This window comes from Peromyscus leucopus, chromosome 10 (genome assembly GCF_004664715.2).
Source record: "Peromyscus leucopus breed LL Stock chromosome 10, UCI_PerLeu_2.1, whole genome shotgun sequence".
NCBI classification, from domain to species: Eukaryota; Metazoa; Chordata; class Mammalia; order Rodentia; family Cricetidae; genus Peromyscus; species Peromyscus leucopus.
The window spans coordinates 49,676,962-49,700,459 of record NC_051071.1 but is presented as its reverse complement, the minus strand read 5'-3'; positions in this window follow the sequence as shown (position 1 = coordinate 49,700,459).

Here is a 23,498-nt window from a genome sequence, read left to right as displayed (position 1 = left end):
CCTTAGATCCAAAATGTAAGCTATTCAAGGCTAAGAAAGGTTCAGTCACTCTCAAAGATACCTTGATATTCCTCTGCCACTATACTTCCATGTTTTAGCCAATTCCTTTTTCAAGACACAAAGTATATGGACAATGCACCATGGAACACTATGAGATGGCATCTGGAAATACCATGTTCAATTTATTGCCCAAGATTGGAATCCTCTATTTTTATGCTCACTGTATTCTTACACAATCTGATTCTGTATAGACAGTGAAGCCTGTAGATAAGAAAAGACACTGAAATAGCTTCTCACTCCTTCCCTGTCATATCTCATAACCAAAAGATTCCAAATAGCTCAATTCTCTTTCCAGAGGATGAAGTGGAAATCAGAAGAAGACATTTCAAAGAGAAAGAAATGTTTTTGCATTATTGCTATGTGAGCAAATGTTGATATCATGCCTGAGAGTTCAAACACTGTCTTGAGATCTGTTAGACTTCTTTGGAAAGTTCATCAACACACTCCCATTGCTAAATAATCCTTTCTTGTCATTGCATTGATAATGGTGAAAAGTCTCATTTGTGATGCTTTTATCTGCCTCAGCCCCCAGTTCCTAATGAATGGTCTGCTAAGCTAGAAAGAATGTTTCAAGAACTCATAGTATTAGTGCATCATTGGAAAATGTTGGAAAGATACCAATGTAATAGACATCTCTAGGTTTCAAAAATAATTTTGTTTTCCAGTATATACATATTGTAAGCAATCCAAAACAACAATTGAGCCTGTACACTAACAACATTTAATCTGTGAAATTGGGTACGTTTACAGTTCTCATCATGAAGTTTCATCACTAAACTTTCTCCCTCTGGACCCACTCAGCTAAGTGCTCTCTATAGTATATTTGCTGTGTGTCTCTCTCTTTCTGTGTTTATCATGCTCTTTGTTAATTTTGACATGTTAACATTATTCTGCTCATTTGGAATTGTGTATATATTTTAATTTTATTGGGGTAGTATTGGTAGGTAGTATAGAAATCAGCATACTTGAACTCATTCAGGAAAAATCTCTCCCACATACTGAGCGCAGGCCTCATATTCTGTCTCTCTGATAACACACTAATTTTGCAAGTAAAAAAATAGTGGTAAATTGAGTTTGTCATGATCTCTTGTTTTCTTTGGTAATGTACTCATAAGTGGCTTTAGTATAAAGTAAGGATAACCATATACGAAGACATCAAGAGAAGGTAACCAAGGAAGGACAATGAGATCATCTCATGTATGTATCTTGAAGCATATTATATTTTTTTAAATAGGATGTCAGATCATGTAGCATTCAGGCTCCATTCTGTCTTGAATTGTAAGATCTATTATATTCTGGCACACTGTGAATTGGCTCCTCCTCTTTCTGGACTCATGAAAGAGCCCCAAAGAAGGACTAAAGGTACCAGAGTCACATGGTTGCTCAAGTGATTCCATTCTGTGAGATATATTCTTTGTTTAGTCTCACTTTTAATGAGTCCATAGTTTGTGATAAAGAGAAATGGAGATTTAATCTTGTCAGCTTAGGTCAGGGAACTCAGAGTAACAGTTTGGAAAACATGCTTTTTGGGGGAGTTCTATTCTTGGTTCTTTGTTGTCTCCAAATGATCATGTCTACCCAGAGTAGTGGTTCTCAACTTCCCTAATGCTGAGATCCTTTAATACATTTCTTCATGTTGCAGTGACTCCCAACCACGAAATTATTTTTATTCTACTTCATAACTGTATTTTTGCTTACTGTTATGAAACATAATGTAAATATCTATGTTTGTGGCTGGTCCTAAGCAATTTCTGTGAAAGGGCCTTTTGCCACCCAAAGTGGTAGCTACACACAGGTTGAGAACCTCTGGCCTAGAAGCTATAAATGTATATGTCTGAAATGAGGGAGACAACTGAATACCTCGTGGTTGGCCTAGTGGACTTACCAACTTATCTTCTTCTTCATGCTTCACCTAATTTCTGTCAAAATTTATTTAAAAGACCTCAAACTATCACCTGGACTGTATCTCTCTTTTGGGACCCCCTCTGCTGTGCAGGAGCTGTGCCTTTTGTTCTATTCAACTCTCTATAATAAATAACTTGTTCTTAAAACTCACCCTCAGTGGTTAAATCCGCAGATAAGAACCTAAAACCACCGTGTCAGTGTGTCTTTGGTGGCCAGAGAGTTCTGAGACCTTAGATCCAAAATGTAAGCTATTCAAGGCTAAGAAAGGTTCAGTCACTCTCAAAGATACCTTGATATTCCTCTGCCACTATACTTCCATGTTTTAGCCAATTCCTTTTTCAAACACAAAGTATATGACAATGCACCATGGAACACTATGAGATGGCATCTGGAAATACCATGTTCAATTTATTGCCCAAGATTGGACATCCTCTATTTTTATGCTCACTGTATTCTTACACAATCTGATTCTGTATAGACAGTAAAGCCTGTAGATAAAAGACACTGAAATAGCCTCTCACTCCTTCCCTGTCATATCTCATAACCAAAAGATTCCAAATAGCTCAATTCTCTTTCCAGAGGATGAAGTGGAAATCGGAAGAAGACATTTCAAAGAGAAAGAAATGTTTTTGCATTATTGCTATGTGAGCAAATGTTAATATCGTGCTTGAGAGTTTAAACACTGTCTTGAGATCTGTTAGATTTCTTTGGAAACTTCATCAACACACTCCCATTGCTAAATAATCCTTTCTTATCATTGCATTGATAATGGTCAAAAGTCTCATTTGTGATGCTTTTATCTGCCTCAGCTCCCAGTTCCTGATGAATGGTCTGCTAAGCTAGAAAGAATGTTTCAGGAACTCATAATATTAGTGCATCATTGGAAAATGTTGGAAAGATACCAATGTAATAGACATCTCTAGGTTTCAAAAATGATTTTGTTTTCCAGTATATACATATTGTAAGCAATCCAAAACAACAATTGAGCCTGTACACTAACAACATTTAATCTGTGAAATTGGGCATGATTACAGTTCTCATCATGAAGTTTCATCACTGAACTTTCTCCCTCTGGACCCACTCAGCTAAGTGCTCTCTATAGTATATTTGCTGTGTGTCTCTCTCTTCCTGTGTTTATCATGCTCTTTGCTTATTTTGACATGTTAACATTATTCTACTCATTTGGAATTGTGTATATATTTTAATTTTATTGGGGTAGTATTAGCAGGTAGTATAGAAATCAGCATACTTGAACTCACTCAGGAAAAATCTCTCCCACATATTGAGCGCAGGCATTATATTCTGTCTCTCTGATAACACACTAATTTTGCAAGTAAAAAAATAGTGGTAAATTTGAGTTTGTCATGAAATATCTTGTTTTCTTTGGTATGTACTCACTTATATGTGACTATTAGCTATAAAGTAAAGGATAACCATACTACAATCCATAAACCCAAAGAGACTAGGTAACAAGGAAGGACTAAGGGGATATTCTGATATCCCTGGGAAGCAGAAATAGAAGAGATCTCCTGGGTCGACAGGGGTGTGTAGGCATGAGAACATGAGAGATCAAGTTGTGGGTGTGGCTGGAGAGAGTACTGATCGAGATGACTGGGGGGTGTTGCTGGAGGGCTTCTCTCCAGGCTCCACCAAGCCCCACAGTCCCACAATCCACGTATAAAATAATCACTCAGACACTTATATTACTGATAAACTGTATGGCCATGGCAGGCTTCTTGCTAACTCTTCTTATATCTTAAATTAACCCATTTTTATAAATCTATACCTTGCCACGTGGCTGGTGGCTTACCGGTGTCTTTACATGCTGCTTGTCCTGGCGGTGGCTTCAGTGTCTTTCCCCCTTCTTCCTGTTTCCCCAGTTCTCCTCTCTCCTTGTCCTGCCTATACTTCCTGTCTGGTCACTGGCCATCAGTGTTTTATTTATATAGAATGATATCCACAGCACTTCCCCTTTTCTTCTTTTTTTAAAAAGGAAGGCTTTAACTTTAACATGGTAAAATTACATATAACAAAACAATTATCGAGCAAGAATTACAGTTACAATATTAAAGAAGATGTCCTATCTATCTTATGTTTGTGAATTTAAGGTTTTATATCTAACTTATCTTTTATCATAACTGAGGAAATTACAACTATCTAGTTTTCAACCACATCAAAGACCTGAGAAGGAACATAATGGTACCTTAGAAATGGTAGATGGATGCAAGCAACTTTGGGGAATCTTGCAAGAGTAGACCAAGACAGCTGGCAGCCCGGACAGTCACCTAATGTTTCTCAGCATTGTTGGTGCTTTCAAAGTGGCTACAGGCCTAGAGTATATGACAGACCATTTTTAGCAGCAGGAATTCTGAGAGACCATCTTACCCTGTCTTGGCAGAGTTCAGTGGTCGCTTTCCTTGTGTCCCGCTTGTCCAGAAAGGACAGCATTGCATTCGTACTGTTAGCCGTCAAGGCAAGGGCAGTTCTTTGCCCAGTAGGCCATTTTGTGCCAAGAAGACAAACTTCCAAATGGAAATGTCTTAGAAGCCCAACATTCTCTTGGGAACAAATTGGTGCAGCCAGGAGCAATTGTGTCTCACGTCAACAGAATTTTAAGTTATTTAAATGCCATATTCTCTAGGTCGATGAAGTGTTTGAAGATTACCTATCTATCTGAAATATATCTATGTATACCTAGAAGACTTAACTGACATGGCTACAAATATGATTATCATAGATGACTAATTATTAATCTATTTTTAATTATCCATTACAATTTTAAATGAGTTAAACATAATACCTCAAACAAGAATAGAAATATATATATATATATATATATATAGTATAACAAAATTAACTTGAAGTTTGTATCAATAAACTAAAATTTATACCAATGTAAAACATTTTAAACATAAACTAAAATCTATACCAATGTAAAACATTTTAAACAAGTTGTTCTTTAAAAGTAGGTTCATTAATCTACCCTTTTATCTTATCATCTCTATATCCTCCTATATATCTATATCATATCCCCTTTTCTTTTTTAGAAAGAGATCCCATTTATAATCAACCTGTTTTAAATAAAAATATTGTTTTTTTCTCTGTCCCACACCAGAGGGCTCTTCTGATTTGGGACACAAGAATCTCTTAACCATTTTTTTTTTTAAAAAGCAATATGTCTGGGTTTAGAGGGGGAGTGAGCCAATTCCACCTCTAAAGCCAGCTTGGTATATTTGGGAATTTGGGTGTAGCATCTCTTACTACTTCCTGCTGAAGGGGGGTGCTGTATCTTATGGGGATGCAAAGAAAATTTTAGGCCTATGGGGTAGTCCGTGAGGCTGTATTGTGTGAACCAGTTGCCTTGAAACCGCTCTGGATGTTGGATCATCTGGGCCATGGTGTCATCAGAGACCTTTCGGGGGCGGGTCTTGGCTGGTCAAACTTGATGTATCTTAATCTGGAACAAACCCAAAGCCTCTGGCTTTCTGTGGAAACAAAAGCAGAACTTCTTTTCCAAAGCAACATATCCTTAAATCCAAATTTTGAAGTCAAGGTACCCTTAAAATTTACATTTTGGCATAACTGAACAGCTTTTGCAATCAAATGTTTTTCTTCAGTTACAAATATCAAAGAGAACATAATCCAGATTCTCTGTGTGGTAGCCATCTTTACGTGGCTTATTTTTTATACTAACTTGAGCCTATTGGTTTAAACTGCACCATTCTAAGACTGAAACGGCTCTGTGGCTGCTGGCTCTGCCCCCTTCAGCTTCCCAACATGGCAGTGGTACATTTTCTGCCAGCTCTGGGAGTCATCAAGTCTCAGAAATAGTGGGTCTAAGCTTTTATCAAAGCAGCGTGTAGTCCAGAAACCTTTTTTTTTTTTTTTCAATTTTTTTTTTAATAATAGTAAAGACTAAATCTACCACACAGCTTAATGTGCCACTGGCAGACGCCTCATTTCTGCCATACTGCTGGTCAAACGCACATGCCAGTAACCCGCCAGTGTTCAAACCTGAGTTTTGCGGCATCTAGCTGCCTGTATGAGACAAGAAGCAGGAACCTGGTTTTGGCTCTGTTTAGAATTGGTTATTAAATATTCTCAGGTTTAAGGTGGAAATCGAGCTGTTGGGCGCCATTTGTTGCTGGAGGGCTTCTCTCCAGGCTCCACCAATCCCCACAGTCCCACAATCCACTTATAAATAATCATTCAGACACTTATATTACTGATAAACTGTATGGCCATGGCAGGCTTCTTGCTAACTGTTCTTATATCTTAAATTAACCCATTTTTATAAATCTATACCTTGCCACGTGGCTGGTGGCTTACCGGCGTCTTTAAATGCTGCTTGTCCTGCCAGTGGCTGCAGTGTCTCTCCCCCTTCTTCCTGTTTCCCCAATTCTCCTCTCTCCTTGTCCTGCCTATACTTCCTGTCTGGTCACTGGCCATCAGTGTTTTATTTATATAGAGTGATATCCACAGCAGGGGGGGGGGGGCTGCATTTTGGGGTCAGATAGAAACCTGGTACAAGGGAAACTCCCAGTAATCCACAAGGATGACCCCAGCTAAGACTCCTAGGCACAGTGGATAGATAGCCTGAATTGAGCAGGCAACTTCTTGTGACCAGGCAAGACTTCCAGTGGAGGCATTGGAACATCAACCAGCCACAAAACCTGTCACCTACAGTGTGTCCTGTCCATGGGATGTTCTGGGATAAGAGAGTTTCAGAGATTATGGGAGTGCCCAATCAATGACTTGACCAGCCTGAGGCCCATGCCATGAGAGTGAGCCCACCACTGACCTTATGGAGTGCTAGGAACCCAAAGGCTGGATGGCCCAGAGACCTAGGACAGAACCAAACACGACTGGAGGAAAAAATGTCAATGTAATGATGCCTAATGCTATCCTGCTATACTCATAGATGGGTGACTGCCCCAACTGTCATCCACTAACTGATGGAAACAGATGCAGAGACCCACAGCAAACATTAGGTAGACCTCAGAGAATCCTGCTAAAGAGAGCGAGAAAGGATTATATGAACCAGAGGGACCAAGGACATCACAAGAAAACCCACAGAAACAACTAACCTGGGCTCATAGGAACTCATGGCGTCTGAACTGTAACCAAGGAAACTACATGGGGCTGACCTAGGCTCTCTGCATATATGTGACAGTTGTGTAGCATGGTCTACTTATGGGACTCCTAACAGTGGGATAAGAGGTTGTCCCTAATGCTTTGGTGGCTTTTGGGACCCCATTCCTCATACTGGGTTGCCTTGCTCAGCTGTAATTCAAGGAATGGGCTTAGTCTTACTGCAACTTGATATGCCATGCTTTGTTGATACCATGAGTCGGTCTGCCCCTTTCTGAACAGAAACGGAGGAGGAGTGGGATGAAGGGGGTGGGTGTAGGTGATGTAAAGGGAAGGTTTTGGAGGAGGGTGAGGAGGGGAAAAATAATGGGAAGTAAAAGATGGAGGAAATAACAAAATTCTTCCTTGTAGTTTGAAACTCCATGAAGGAAAAGAAGAAAGTATCACAATTACAGGTCTTTAAAGTTTAAAATACTGCATGAAAAGATGGCCACAGATTGGACAAAAGGAAAGCAGATAGACATAGCAAGGCTCTTGTTGAGGCCCATAAAGGAAGAGTTATCTCTTCCTGGTTAAATGGGGCTAGTTTATAGATCCATTTTTCTTTATTCTTTAGTTCTTTTTAATCTCTCTTCCATATTGTTTGGCCAAAGGAATAGAACTGAATCTTGATGGAGATATGACTTTTTCAACTCCCAGTAAGATAATAAGATTACTATCTGGTAAAAGGCTTTCTGGTGAAGAGAAAGACAGACCATTGTCCCCTCACTTAAGAGTTTCTAAATAAGCCTGTATATCACTTGGCAGGAAAAATATCCCTCAGGAAAGCAATCTGTTTTAGACTTAAAGACAGTTTTAGGAGTAACAAACTGCTTTCTGATTGGATTTGAGGCACACTCCACAGGAAAGAGCTCATGCCTGATGCTGTAAACATGGCCAAATGCCTAAGGCAGTGAGGTCACAGGCCCGAGGGCAGAATCTATTGTTGATGTTTTGCTAAGTAAAATATGGTCACACTTCCTTGTGAATATTTTTATCCATACCTGTAGAACAGTGCTTCTCTAAGCCTTAGTCAGAGAAGATTCTTTTGCATTGGGTGATGGATAATGCTGAGATTCATAATTGGTAAAAGTGATGTAAGTAGTGGTTACTGAAATACTCAACTCTGAATGAGACATCTATGTCATCCACCTTCAAAGCCCAGGGCATATTACAGAAGAGGAGACAGAAACAATGTCTGAGGAGGGAGGGAGGGTGTTATTTCTTTATTCTGACAATAAAGTCCTTTTTTTCTAACTATTTTACTTTTTATAGCTTTTTCCAGCATGGGGTTTTAAAACCATTTAATCCATTCCTGGCCAAGTGCTTTCTAACTTCTGTACGACTTTGGAAATTGCTATATCTTCCATTTTAAGTCCCTGCTACATATATCTCTATCTATACATATCTATAACTATTTTGTACCATATTGCTGACAAGCTGGTAAATGAGAACATTGCATTTAACTCAAAGAACATGTAAAGCCTGTATTTCTTTCCATTTTAGGATTGCCTGTATTTTTAAGATTTAGAGTGATTTAATTTAAACAGTAAGACTTTGACTTTATTTGAGGAAGTGTTATTGCTGTGACAACAAATGGAGACACCTTAAATGCCTCCATCAGTTATGACCACCACATGTCTCAGTGATGTAATCAGGTTCAATAGGATGCATTGCATCCTGGAGGGCATGAGTGAGCCTTCGTCACTTTGGTCAGAGTAAATATTTCTTTTCATCCTAAACTGCCTCTTTAAATATTTGCCGTGCGATTTTTCATCCCACAACTTTCTACTAACCAAGGCATCCTTTTCCTGGAACCCATGATTTCAGATCATCATTCTCAGTTTCAAAGGGGAAAAGTGCCAAAAAGTCCCATCAATAAAAGTCTGTGGACCCTGTGTGAATTCTGAATCACTCTCCTGAAATATAAGCCACAGCAGAATACAGACATTTGGTCTGATTTAAGGTTTCTTTATTCAGCTGTGAAAGGGCAATTTTTAAAAAAGGGGGGAAGGGGAAATAAATTCATGATTCTCATCTAGATATAAAATGAGCAGATGTCAAAGATTTATTTAACTCATTAATGAATAAAGGAACAAGTGAGATATGAGAACTGCTTTGTAAGATAACTTGAACAGACACACATTTATATTCAGATAAGGGATGCTACAATAAATTTACAATTGGATGCAAACTGTTAAAAACCCTTGGATATCTACAGAACCATAATCAGTTTCATTCAATCAGATATAATTTGCACTTACATGGATAAAAATTTCTCACATTGCTATAATGTGCTGTACATTAATTTTTATACTTGTAGATTGCTAAAGTCCCCAAGACAAAGATAAAGATAAGCCAGATGAGTAAGAGATTCTCTATCTTGTATCAAAGTTTTTTGCAAGCTTCATTTAGTAAAGGGTATCTCAGATCTGTCTTGGTACTATTTTACATATTTCGTGAGGATTCTGGATGCATCATGTCTTACATATGTACTGTCTGTCAAAGTCTTGAGTTAAATCACCCTCATTTCCACAGAGAATCATCCCAACATCTATTGTCTTTGTAACTGAGCCCTGTGTGTATTCTTGACTAGAACTCTTCTAAGTATGGACTCTTAAACTATGCTTTGTTATAGTTATGTTAGTAACTATGCTTTGTAAGTAGTACCTAGTCTGGTCCCAGGTTTGCATTAGGCAATTAAATAATGCTGAATGAAGAAATAAATGTCCTGAAAGGAAATATGCCAAGATCACTTTGCTGACTTAAAACATCATCATGCTTCTTTTTCTTAAAAAATAATATAGTTATTCAAATGCAAGGACTGTAAAGGGACCTTGTGATATATCATGCTTATTTACATAACAATGTTTCCATTTGTTTTTTGTTTTCATAAGCACTTTTTCTTAGAAAATTTTTGGTTGGAGACAGCTGTGTACACTTTGGCATTTCTTATGGGGTTCAAAGTGCTCTTTGTCCTTCTTTGGAGAATTTGGTATTTATGTTCTGAGAATCAGCTCTGGGAATGAGAGAATATGTTTTGTGCTCTCCTGGTGCTGCCAGTAACATTTTCAAACTAAAAATTAATTTTTAAACAGCAGGCTTTTGTGACCATGACACTGTTATTAAAATCTCTTTTTGGCACAACATTCAGTTTTCTTCAGTTATTGTTGATGCTTTTTATTTGAAAAACGGCTATATTTTATGCTACATTGGTAACTTTTTGCTAAAATTAATATTTAATCCAAAGAATATTGGAAAATAAAATAGAAACACATTAACATTACATAAGCCTGAAATTATCACAGCCTTAAACCTTTATTCAGAAGTTATATCCGGCACAGTGTTTTCTTGCTGGCAGCAGATGAACAATACTAGAGAGGAATGTCCACAGCACAAATAGGGTAGGGCATTCTGCAGTACTTGGAGCCAACAACAAATTAGTAACCGTAATACAAATACCCACACAATTAAGGCAGACTATCTTAGCCAAAGTAAAGACATTTAGTTGTAAAGGAAAGTGACTTTAATAATAACATGAAAATGACAGGGACCTTTGTAACACTTTCTTTGAATTTGGCTTTCAGGTTTCAAATGGATTCATTACCTCTTGGCATGTAAAAGCTGGGGGTGAGGGACACTAGCTCTAGTCTAAGCCCGCTACTTCCAGAGAAAAATTACTGGCTAGCTCAGTTCAAGTGAGTTCATTAACTATCTCTTGACAGTCTATTATGTATCAAACCTCCTTTTAATTACAGAGGTGCACAATGAGCGACACGTTCAGACTAGAGGGAGAGATAAACACAAATATAAATTATTGTTCAAGGACATAAGATGCTGCAGAGTCACTTAAAATCCCCAGCGACGTCAGGAAAGCCTTTTGGAGTATATGACCCATGGGCTGAGTGTTGCCCAATAAATTATGCACTGGGTCGAAAGATGAAAAGGGTTTTCTAGGTACACTCGTGCACCTGTGTGTGTGTGTGTGTGTGTGTGTGTGTGTGTGTGTGTGTGTGTGTGAAACAGAGAGAGACAGAGACAGACAGACAGAGACAGTTAGAAAGACAGAACAACAGACAGAGACATACATTGATACATTTACAGACTAGATGTTTTCCTTAGTTGTAACAGGTGATTCTGTTTTCAACACAAGACCAGATCTCAATGGGTTTCCTCTGTTTCTGCAGCTCTCACCACCCTGGAAAGATGAATGCCTTAAAATGCAATTATTTGACAGCATTTTAGTTCATTTGGCCACTAAAGCAACCGATATATTTATACAGGGGATTTAATTAATTCACATTCTGAGTTATTGTTCCTAGGTAACGACCCGTTTTTGTCATTTTGGCCATCTCTTTCTTCTTGCTTCTTTCATCCTTTATACCTCTCATCTCTTATTCATCATTGCGACCTGGCAATTCACTGTAGCAATAAGGCCCGAATCCCCATTCCTTTGCATAATTGTATTTTGAGTGAGATGCATACTTCTGCATGTTTTCATAATGGTAGTGATTGATTATCTCTTGCTCATAGTTGGGATTTGCTTAAGCATATTTATAAGGCTAGTTTAGTGATTTTGAGGCCACGGTTTGGAACGACGTCTTTATGGTGAGTCATACCCTTGATTAGACATTGTACTTGTTTTGGTTTTGCTTCCCTTTGAGCCCTGTTAATATATTATTGGAATATTATACTTTTTGGACCTACAAGGTTTCGGTAGAGAAACTTAATATTGATCTGGATCTCTTATATATGATTGACATTTTTCTCATAATGCTTTTATGATTATCTCTTTGTCTTTAAATTTTTACAGTTTGAGTATAATGTGTCTTGATGAGGGCCTCTTTGGGACACTGTGCTTCCTGGGTCTTGGAATCCATCTTCCTTTCAAGACTTGGAAAGTTCTCAGCTGTTTTGCCATCATTTATAGTTCTGTGACTTTATCCATCTCCTTTCCCTCTGGACTCTCATAATATGAGAATTTGTTAGCTTAATGGTGTCATGTATGTCCCCAAAGCTTCCTTCACTCCTTTTCATTATTTTTTTCCCCCTCTGACTTGGCTAATTCAAAAGATCTGTCTACAAGTTCAGACATTCATCCATATTATGTGATTTGTTGCTGTAGCTCTCACTTACAGTGCTTTCATTCATTAAATTCAGCAGGAAATCTGTTTATGCTAATTCGAATAATGAATCACTCTCCTGATTTTTACCAAATGGCTTTCACTCCTTTGTATCTTGCTAAACGTACTTCAGGTCAGCCTTTTTAATTATTTTTTTAAATATTTCATGGATTATTTTTCCTTTTGAGTCTATGACTGAAAAATCATCATGTTTTTAGAGAGATTCCAAGTCTCCTTGTTATTTTCATGTTCATTTCTTTCCTGTTTTGATATCTATACATCTGGTTCAAGAGTCACCTTTTTCTCCCTTGTGAAGTGGTTTTCCATAGTAAGAGGTGGTTTCCTTTGGACAGATTTCACATTTTGGGATAGGTAGACACTGTTAGGATTCTGAGTCACCACACCAATGTAAGAATGATAAATGGCACTTGTTACCAGCACTGTTTACCGTGCAGAAAGGTCACAGCCATGACAGAACCCAGTATCATTATCAGAGCTTTATTAGGAGGAAAAGAACCAGGCCTGAGGAAGGAGCACATGCAGAGGGAAAGCAGCAAAGATGTCCCTTTAGTTACATGAAAGGATGAGATGTGATACATTATGACAATGGAGTATTATTATGCTATAAAGAAATGAAGCATTAAACAATGAAAAGGGGAAACTTTAAGTGAATATCACCAAATGAAGTCAACCAACCTTGCAAGGCCACACAGTGGCTCTCCAATAGCTCACTGTGAACCTGGTAGTGGTTATTACTCTTGTGATGTGAAAAAGTCTCTTATGGTGTGGCTCCACCCTTTAAAGGCAATAAGATCAGTGATGTCTAGGGCTTGACAGGTAAAGGAAGGAATGAGTGAAGTATGTGGTTTTATGGGCAGAGAAATTACTGTGTCTGGTGCTCTCAAACATGACATTGTATGTTTCTTTTCTTTTAATTTCTTTATTTGATATCTCTATAGGCACTTTAGCCTTCTTTTGATTAACATTGTCTGTCAGTCACTTTTTTTAACTTTAATCTGAATCTTAACACTCAATGTGGAGTTACAGCAGAGTATATATATTTATTTGTTGACCTCAACCCCCTACAGTACTTGAGTCTGGATCTAGGGCCGTGTGCATGCTAGGTATAGGCTTTAGTGCTCATCAGTGTATCCACTCTATTTTGGATTTACTCTTTACTTTTGAGAGAGGGTTTTCCTAACCTGCTCAAGAAGGACTGAACTCCTCCAGCCTATGCAGGTTTTGCCTGTAATGCAGCTAACTTAGCCTCTAGAGTAGCTGGGATGGTACCGTGTACCAACAGGCCCATTTAGAATTTATGTATTTGTGTGTGTGTGTGTGTGTGTGTGTGTGTGTGTTGCATGTACTTGTTAATATGTGTGTACATATGTGTACAGATACACATGCACATATATGCTCATATGTGCATGGAAACTTGAAGTCAATGTTAGGTATCTTTACTCTATTGCACTCCACCTTTGTTTTATTGAAGCAGCCTCGCTTCCTGACTCTGATGTTCCTAAATTCAGTTATGCTGTTAAGTGTTGGGCCTACCAGCAGGCAGCTGGGTAGCTGGGTAGAGGTGTGCAGATTGAAGAGACAATGAAGAAGACAGAAGAGTTGAGAGGTCTCCTGGTCAATGCCAGACAGCCCTGAGTTTACTTCACAGCCAGCTTATATACAGTTTTGAAGGACAGAGGTTAGAACAATGCACAACACAGGCATTCAGCAACTATCTATCCTGCCTTGCGTCAAGAAGCAGGTAGCTTCTTTTTCTATCTCAATATACCTCTGGCCGGCATCAGCAGCCTGCATCTAGCTAGCTAATGTGTTCCTTCTTGTGGGCTAATCAGGACATTCTCACCACCCTTCAAGGAGACTCTATGGGCAAATCAGAACTTTCTCACAGCCTTGGAGCAAACAAGCTTAAACTCTATTGACCCAACATAGACTTCAGATTCAAACTGGGAAACTGAGTCAATTGTGGGCTCCCACAGTTAAAGTCTATTAGCTCCAGTGATATGAACCTGCTTCCCCCGGGCTCTGAGGTTACAGGAGCGTGGTGTCACACCCAACTTGGAAGTGGTTTCTGCAGATCTGAACTCAGGACCTCATGCTGATGTAGCAGGTATTTACTGACTGAATCATCTCCTGAGCTCCTGCTTGATTTTTTTTTTAATACACACGATAATATCTGCTTTAAGATTGACCTGTATAGGTCATTCCAGTCAAAGGTAGTTAGTAATTATTTAGTTGGATATATGCCACTTTTTAGAAATATTTATCAATTTCTCTTCCTCTTTCTTTTACTCTTTTTTTTTTCCTTCTTTGGGCTCAGAAAACATGTCCCAACTGTGACACTTTGACATGCTGAGCTCTTTGATGAAAGGAAACCTAAAAGCTTTAGACATTGCCTTGGGACTCAAAGTCTCTTGAATTTCCCTGTTTTTCCCTCTGAGCACAAGGGAGGTGTGGTTCTGAAGTGCCCTAATCTGACTGAAGAAACATCAGGCAAAGAAAATGTGGTTGTCTTAACTGCCCCGACCCTGCAAAAAAAAAAAAAAAAAAAAAAAAAAAAATCACATTAAACACACAGGGAAGATTCAACATGAGGATTAAAAGAGCCTGAATGTGTTCCCCATGTGCAGATAGCGCTTTCCTATGCTTGCGAGTAGATATGCCTGAGAGAATTTGTCGGCATCATAAGATTCCCTTGTGTATAGTGAAGTTCCTCCCATCTCATTCCCTTAACCTGCAGCTATTTCCTCCAGAGCTGAAAGAAACCCTCTCACGCATTGGGCTCCAAAAAGCTGGCTCATGCACCAGGGTTGGATCCTGATCCCACTGCTTGGGGACCCCCTAAACAGTTCAAGCTAAACAACCGTCTCACCTATACAGAGGGCTTAGTCCAGTACAATGGGGGCTCCACAGCTATTGGTCCACAGTTCATGCATTCCCACTAGTTTGGCTGGCTGTCTCTGTACATTTTTCCATCATGTCTGTGGTGGAACATCTTGCCCAGCCTTGTTGCAGGGAGGAGGGGCTTGGACCTGCCACAACTGAATGTACCAGGCTATGCTGACTCCCTGTCAGAGACCTTGCTTTGGAGGAGGTGGGAATGGGAGTTGGGTTGGGGAGAAAGACCAGGGGGAGGGAGGAAGGAGGAGAGGGGGATCTGTAGTTGGTATGTAGGTTGGTATGTAAAGTGAATAGAAAATTTAATAAACAAAAAACCCTCTTAGGTCACTGTCTACATTGGGTCTTGTTAATTTCTTCGATAAACAACCATTTACTACCCATACTACATACCTATATTTGACCATATTTTCTTCTTCCTCAGAAGTAGGATGTATGAGTTTTTGAATATCAGTGAGTTATTGAGTAATTTTTCTCCTGGGATGCACTAGTACTCAGGGCAGGATGTGAATGAATAGATATACCTTTATCTCCTGCTAATCTATTTCAGTTAATTTTAGGGAATCATCAGAGGGCAAGGAGAAAATGTCCTTTGCCTTTCACTGCGACTTCATAGTCAGTGTGTAAGTCACCTTGAAATACTGCTGCGCTACTTCCTTCCCAGTGCATGTGCCAGAAAGCTGTCATTCCCCTCTGTGATGAAGCTGCAATTACTATTATTTGAGAGAGAGACATATTCACCCATGATAAGTAAATATATCGTGTATTTGCCCACGGGGAAACATGTTGTGTGTGTGCATGCAGAGGCCAGATATCAATGTCAGATATGTCTCTTAAACAGGGCCTTTCACAGAAACTAGAGCATACCAACTAGTCCAGAGAGCCCAGGGACTCCAGAATTGCAATTTGGCGCATACAAATTCAGATAGCTCTGCATCAGCATCTCAAAACAGGAGAGAAAATGAGTTTACATGGACAAATAAATGTTGAGAACAAATCAAGGTAACAGAGAGGGGACAAAAGGCTTGACCTAGAGCTTTCATGTCTTCTCTAGTTCTGTGCTTCATACTCCCATTACTTTGTTCACTATTTTCTCTTCTCACTAGTATGTAGTATTCCTTATTATAACCTGCATAAATTAATCATTTGCATATATCTTCAACATATTAAATATCATTAAAAATGTAAACTAAAGTCAGATTGTCTCCTGAAAGAAACCCACATCTCCTTTTGTCTATATGAGAATATTCAATAAATGTAGTAATTTTTCAAAGAAACTCAATACTCTGTTGTCCATAGGTTTTTTTTTGTGCTTATGTTTATGTATGAATACATACTTGAAAGCATATGCATATAGGAAGTGGAGGATGGGGGGAGAGGACGTCAATATATGTTTTTAACTGTGATAAAAATATTAGGAAATACGTTTAATATTAGTTACTGCTTTTGTTCTATTGATGAATTTAACCATGATTTAAAAATTGGAAAAGAGACTATGTTGTTCAGCTTCCTATCTCTATTAAACAACTTGTAAGTTATAACTGATAACTTTTGACTTGTGGATTCTGAGACTTAGACCACAATTAGTTGCTTTTTTGACAGTTCATTGCAGTGAAAGAAGAAACTGGCAGACTCAAGGTGGCTTCAAAGCATAGAGAAAGACAGCAAGGTCAATGGCCCTGTTTCCCTTAATTTACACATTGGTGAAACTTCCTATTATGCCCTTAATGCTCCATCAGGTCCCAGTCAGGCCACAGATGATACTCCAATTCTTCACATGGCCCAGAGTTTTCAAAGTCCAAAACCAGACACAGACTGAAGAATTCATTCGCTAATAAATATCAGTTCATGTAGAATCTCTAATGACTACAGCCTTGAAGATTTCTGGGAACCCCTAATGTAAGTGATAAGGACTTTGAGTCTGCATGATGTTTTTTTTTTATTTGCAAGTTATTTAAGAAATCTGAGTTTTACATGAAGACTAATGTGGTTCAGTTCCAGTGATCACTCTTTATTATTACCTTGTTGTTTCTAATTTTACCCTCCTACCATTGAATAAAATTGTCAATATTTTTTTCAGAAAATCTATATGTGTGTGTGTGTGTGTGTGTGTGTGTGTGTGTGTGTGTGTGTGGTGTGTCACTATGTGTTCATGTATGTCAGTGCGAGCATGACTGTGTGGAGGTCAGAGGACAAGCTCATGTTGCTCCTCACTTTCTACTTTGTTGGAGCCAGGGTTTCTTGCTCTTCACTGCTGTGCACTAGAAGAGAGAATTGCTGGCCTGATAGATTCTGGGGATTCTCCAGCCTCTGAATCTCATCTCCCCACAGAAGTGTTAGAATCACACACACAAGCTACCACAATCAGCTTTATATGCATCCTGGGAATCTGAACTTACGTCCTCAGCAAGAAATTTACTCACTGAGCCCCAAATCACAAGCCCAAATAAATAAATTCTTAAAGCTTCACCTGACTGATATATTATCTAAAATTAGCAACATACATCAGAAAAGAAGTACTCTTTTAAGGATTTATATAGGATCCAGGGTAAACTGAGGATATTTATTTTTAATGTGTGAAACTTATAAATTTTATATAGTGTATACAGAATTAAGTCACAAAAATCAGTAAGCTAAACATCAAAGAGACACAATCACAGCACAATAGGAAGAGAGTGTTGATGCTGGAGGTGAGGTCCAGCCTCCTGTTTCCAGAAGCAATTCTCTTTTACCAGTAACTATTTCCAAATCACTCACATGGCAGTTTCACTCAGTCTATGTACACTGTAAGTTTGATAGAGAACATATTTGTGTCGTGTACAAACCTGTAATTTAATTTCAAACATTTAGGTGTGATAAAGTTCTTTGTGTATTTCTAGAGCATTACTTGTGTTTACTTACATTTTTACATAAGTCATGGCTATTGGATATCTTAAATAAGTAACTTTCACAAGCATCAGAGTAAATAATTCTACCCCAATTAAATTCAACACAGGAGTCTGTCTGGCTCTACAATCTATTTTCTTAACTTTCCTGTGTGACTCACCATGCCACACTCATTATGCCAATACCTATATGAGTAAAAGCACAAAGTGAATATTGCATTTTTTTCTGTTTCCAATCCATCAGGGTTTCTCATTGTGAAGTGTAGATCTTAGCGTAGAATGGGATAAAATTGTCTTGTCTCTTTCTTAAAAACCTTTTCTATATTTTGTCTCATTTCTACTTTCTTAAAACTATGAATTAGTATTGACATCAGAGTAAGCATCTCTATAACACAAAGTGTTCATTCTATATTTATATAATAAATGATATTTGAATATTATTTGAATATTAAACATTGTTATTATTGCTTGAAAGAGCATGCCAGGACAAAAGGGTTGTATTTATGACATGAAGTATTGAACAATACTTCCTTCTTCTATATAACCTCTAGAGACCTATCTATAGTTTATGCTATTCATCACTCAAATTGCAATCAAAAAGCTAAACCCCAGGATCATCAACAATACTTCACATTGCATGTCTTGTGAAGGGAAACCATATTTCTCCACTCTAAGATGTCAGGTGTCTTTGGGGATAAATGGTATTTTGAATATGTTCACTGTTAACGTTCCCTTCCACAACACATGATGCGTTTGTTATCGGTTATATTGATGAGTTGTCCTCAGATGGTTTGAGAAGAGGGTGGAGGGATGATTGAAATTTGTAGGCGCAGAGACAACTGCCATCCCTGGAGGTGTTAGGAGTATGCAGCGTTTGGGAGGTCTGCTGCTGCCATTTATATTTCTCTTCCCTGGAACCCTTCCTCGTAACAGATTTTGAACTAAAAATAAAGAAAATTTCCCATACTCTGTTAGAAGTTTAATTTTTGAAAGAAATCTTAGCCACCTCTTTTGAGAAAACTTCTAATGAATTATACACACTTCTAGTCTTTAATTTTTTTTAAAACCAAGTTGATCACATTTTTAAAAAATTAAGAACATTGAGGTCAATATTGCCTTTTATTGTCCAACAATCTTGTTTTCTTTCTACCAACTCTATACAATTTGGGTTCTTGAAGTTGATGCTTGTTAAGTATGAACTATTATAATCTGAAATGTATGTATGTATGTAGTCAAAGTTCATGCTAGCCACTAAATGGGTATATATATGTCCCCATCTGTGTCTGTCTGTGTTAACTAAGAACACTTGAGCTTTTATTTTAAGGAATACACTTGAACCTTAAATAAGAAATACTTATTTTTGGCACACACAATATTTACACACACACACACACACACACACACACAGAGGCACACACTGTAAGTGTGGATCACAGGATGCCTGCTTTTTAAATCTCTGCACAATTTACATTGAAGAAGACTCTCCAAGGCCTGAGATTTTAAAGCCTTATTAAACACAAGATAGACTCACGTCACAACAAAAGCTGAGACTTTATCTGGTTATGTGCAAAAGTAATTTAATTTGAAAGTATCCATATTTGTAGATACTTATGATGATATGTGTTATTAATATTCAGCTTTAATACAATCTAAATCTACCATATTTGGCCTGTATTTCAAATGTCCCAAGGTTAAAATTTACTATTATTAATCAGGGGAATTAAGTAAAAGAAATATTCTTTTCTGGGTTGAGATAGGTAAATTCTATTTTGAGTTGGCTATTTTTAACATTAGTGCTTTTGAAAAGCTAGCATAATATTTAGTAAAAGAAGCAAAAGATGGAAATGCATGATAGTCAAAATGTCAGTAGGATGCTCGGCCATTAATGGAGCATCCATATCTCCAAATCTGTGGCTCAGGGACCATCACAAAAGAGGAGGCAGAACAGTTAAAAGCACTTGAGGACAGAGAGAACCAGAGCGAAAACAGTCTCTTTGGGCTATGACAGGACTGCTTCACTAGTAAACTCATAGCAGCTGTGTTTGCTTGCAAAAGTTCCAGGATTCAAGACAGTCGACGTTGTAGCATACAGGGAAAAGGGTTTCATAAGTCCCTACCCTTAACTGAGGAACTATGGCTTGGATGGTGTGGATATTGGCCATTTTTAAGATTGTAGATCCTGGTAGGTCTATCATATCTGAGTGATAACCTCATATCCAGGAACATATTGGCAACATGAATTAGAGTTGGTGAGTTATTAAAATAAATGTTTAAAAGGATAGAGTGCTGCAGTAGGGTGGGGATGTGGGGAGTGAGGCTGGATCTGTGAGGAGCGGTATGTGGCCATGACCAAAATACATTGTATAAAATTCTCAAAATGTTAATATGAATATTTCTTAATGTGAACAAATTCTTTCAGCAGTATTTGAAGAGATTATCTTTGGGCTTGGGTCCTATTTCCTGGGCCAAATGATTTGGAATGAGTAAGAAAGAAAGGATCACTGAAGTCCCTTCATCAACCTCCACCAAGTTAGAAAACACTGTGGTTTGCCTGGTCAAACGGTGGTTTATACAAATCTTGGAGGATATTTCGACCTATTTTGACAGAAGAACCAATTCTTATACAGCTAAACACCAATTTGTAGTAAATTTAGTAAATGAACCTCCACTCTCAAGATTGATTCTTCCTTTGAACTTACAGAATAATTCTCATTCTTTTTTTTTCCACTTATTTCAGGTAAACTATTTATACTATCATCTTCCTGCTTTAACTTTTGCTTAGTCATTCACAGGTAAGAATTCAGAATGGAGAAAGAAAATAAGGTACACTACACAACGGAGTATTACTCAGTTGTTAAAAACAGCGGCATCATGAAGTTTGCTGGCACATAGATTGAACTAGGTCATCCTGAGTGAAGTAACCCAGATGCAGAAAGACAAACAAGGTATGTATTCACTTATGAATATTAGATGTAAAGTAAAGGATAACTTATGCTATAATCCACAGACCCAAAGAAGCTAATTAACAAGGAAGGCTCAAGGTGGGGCACATGGATCTCACTGTGAAGGAGAAATAGAGGAGACATTAGAGGTGGACGGGGGAGGGGTCTGTAAGGGAGATTGGTATGGGAAAAGGAGGGATCAGGTGTGGGGAGGAAGGAGGGAGAGAGTGCTGGAATCAGGGGCACCTCTGGGATGAGCTAGAAACTTATGCAATGGAAACTCCCAGGAATCAAGGAGGGTGACTCCTAGCTAAGATTCCTAGCAAGGGGAGATACAGAGCATGAACAGGCCATCTCCTGTAACCAGGGAAGACTTCCAGTGAAGAAACTGGGTCTCCAACCCAGTCATACAACCTTTGACCTAAATTTGCCCTGCCACAAGATATGCTGGGGTAAAGGCTGCCCAGAAATTATGGGAGTAGCCAATCAATCACTGGTCCAGCTTAAAATCATACCATGATTGGTGCTCATTCCTGACACTTCCTGGAGGGTCAGTACTAAGAAGCTAAACAGAGACTTGGAATAGAACCTAACGTGACTAACAACAACAGCAACAAAGTCAGTGAAATGACTTCTAATGATATTCTCCTATACTCATAGATTGTTGCCTAGCCAATTGTCATGAGAGAGTCTCCTCTCAGTAACTGATGGAAACAGATGAAGAGACCCACAGCCAAACATTAGGTGGACCTTGGGGGAACCCTGTGGAAGAGTGGAGGAAGGATTATGGGAGCCAGAGGGGCCAAGTACATGACAAGAAAACCACAGAATCAACTAACTTGGGCTCATAGGGGCTCACTGAGAATGAACCACCAACCCTAGAGCTTGGATGGGACTGACCTAGGACCTCTGCACATATGTTGTGTGGTTGTGTAGCTTGGTCTTTTTGTGGGGCTCCTAAAAGTGGGAGCAGGGACTGTGTCTGACTCTGTGGCTTGATTTTGGGGCCCTTTCTTCCTATCCAGGCTTACTAAGAGAGGAGGTACGTAGTCTTACTGCAAGTTCATATACCATGGCTGGCTGATACACATGGGAGGCCTACCCTTTTCTGAAGAGAAAGGGAGAGGAGTGTGTGAGGATTAATTAATTAAAAAATTAAAGAAAGAATTCAGAAGCACATTAATCTGGATTCTTCAAGGCATTTGTTCTATAAGCTTATCTCCTTTCTTCCTTATTTATTCCCTCTCTTAATCTGTTTGGTCTTGAATATTTTTTAAGATTTATTTTTAGTTTAAAATTTTTAGTTTTTTTGATAATTTCATGCATGAGTATACTCTATTTGTATCATTTCTTTTTCCCCCTTTCCCTTTAATTCCTCTCATGTTGTTTCTCACTCCCTCTCAAATTCAGGAATGCTCATCTTTATTATTGCATACATTAGTACACACACATAGACACACATATAATTCTGCCTATTTAGTTTTTCTCATATGTTCACATGTTTAGGTTTGACTAATTGGTATTGGACAACTTATCAGGGACTCGTCCCTGGATAAAACTGATTCTCTCTCTCAAATACCACAAACTTTGGACACAGAGTTTGTAGGCTAGAATTGACCTGGGGAGTCTTTTCCTGGAAATGTGCAAGTTGCCAATCCAAATAATAATAATAATAATAATAATAATAATAATAATAATAATATATAATACATACTCCTACCTAGCTGTAAAGCCTATGAAACACATCAATGACAAGCATGGAAAGTTATCCTCAAGGATGCAATGATATCCTTGTACCTAGGATATATATGCATATATGCAATTGTATCTAGGAAGAACCAACAGAAGTCAAATTGGATTTCAACTCTTTTCAGTTGGAGGAATTCGTGCCTGGTGATGTAAACATAGTCAGCTCCCTATGGATGAAGAGGTCATAGATTCTAGAGGAGAGCCCACTGCTACCATTTTCCTAAATGGATATAATTCCTAAGTGTATTCTAATTACTTATTCTTACACCAACAAATAGCTCTAGGAAACAGGTAGCTCTTACTGTGCATAAAAAGATAGTGAAGAAGATGGAGACTATTTCAGAAATTTACAGCTGGACAAAATGCAAAGAATAAATAACTGTGGGTGACTTGCTCCCATGGTACATCTACCACACAACCCCTACACCCAAGGCTTAGGGTCTGTCTAGGAAGAGGAGTGGAAATATTCTAAGAGCCAGAGGACCAGGATGCCTGTTGTATAGAATGTCTTCTAAACATGTTAGAGAAGCTACATCCATAAAATTTCAACAGTGTAGTACCCTGAAAAAGACCTATATAACGACATTACCAGTTGGTATGCAATACGAATGGAAATCTTCCTTACACAGTGGTCTTATATCTTATTCTTGTAGTATCTTTTTTTTCTTAGTGAAATCAGAGTTGAATTTTGCTATGAATGTCATTAAATGTGGCTTAAAAATGTGCATATATTTTATTTGTCTCGTTAGTGTATTGATTTAATCTTTTGGGGGAATTTCTTTCCATTG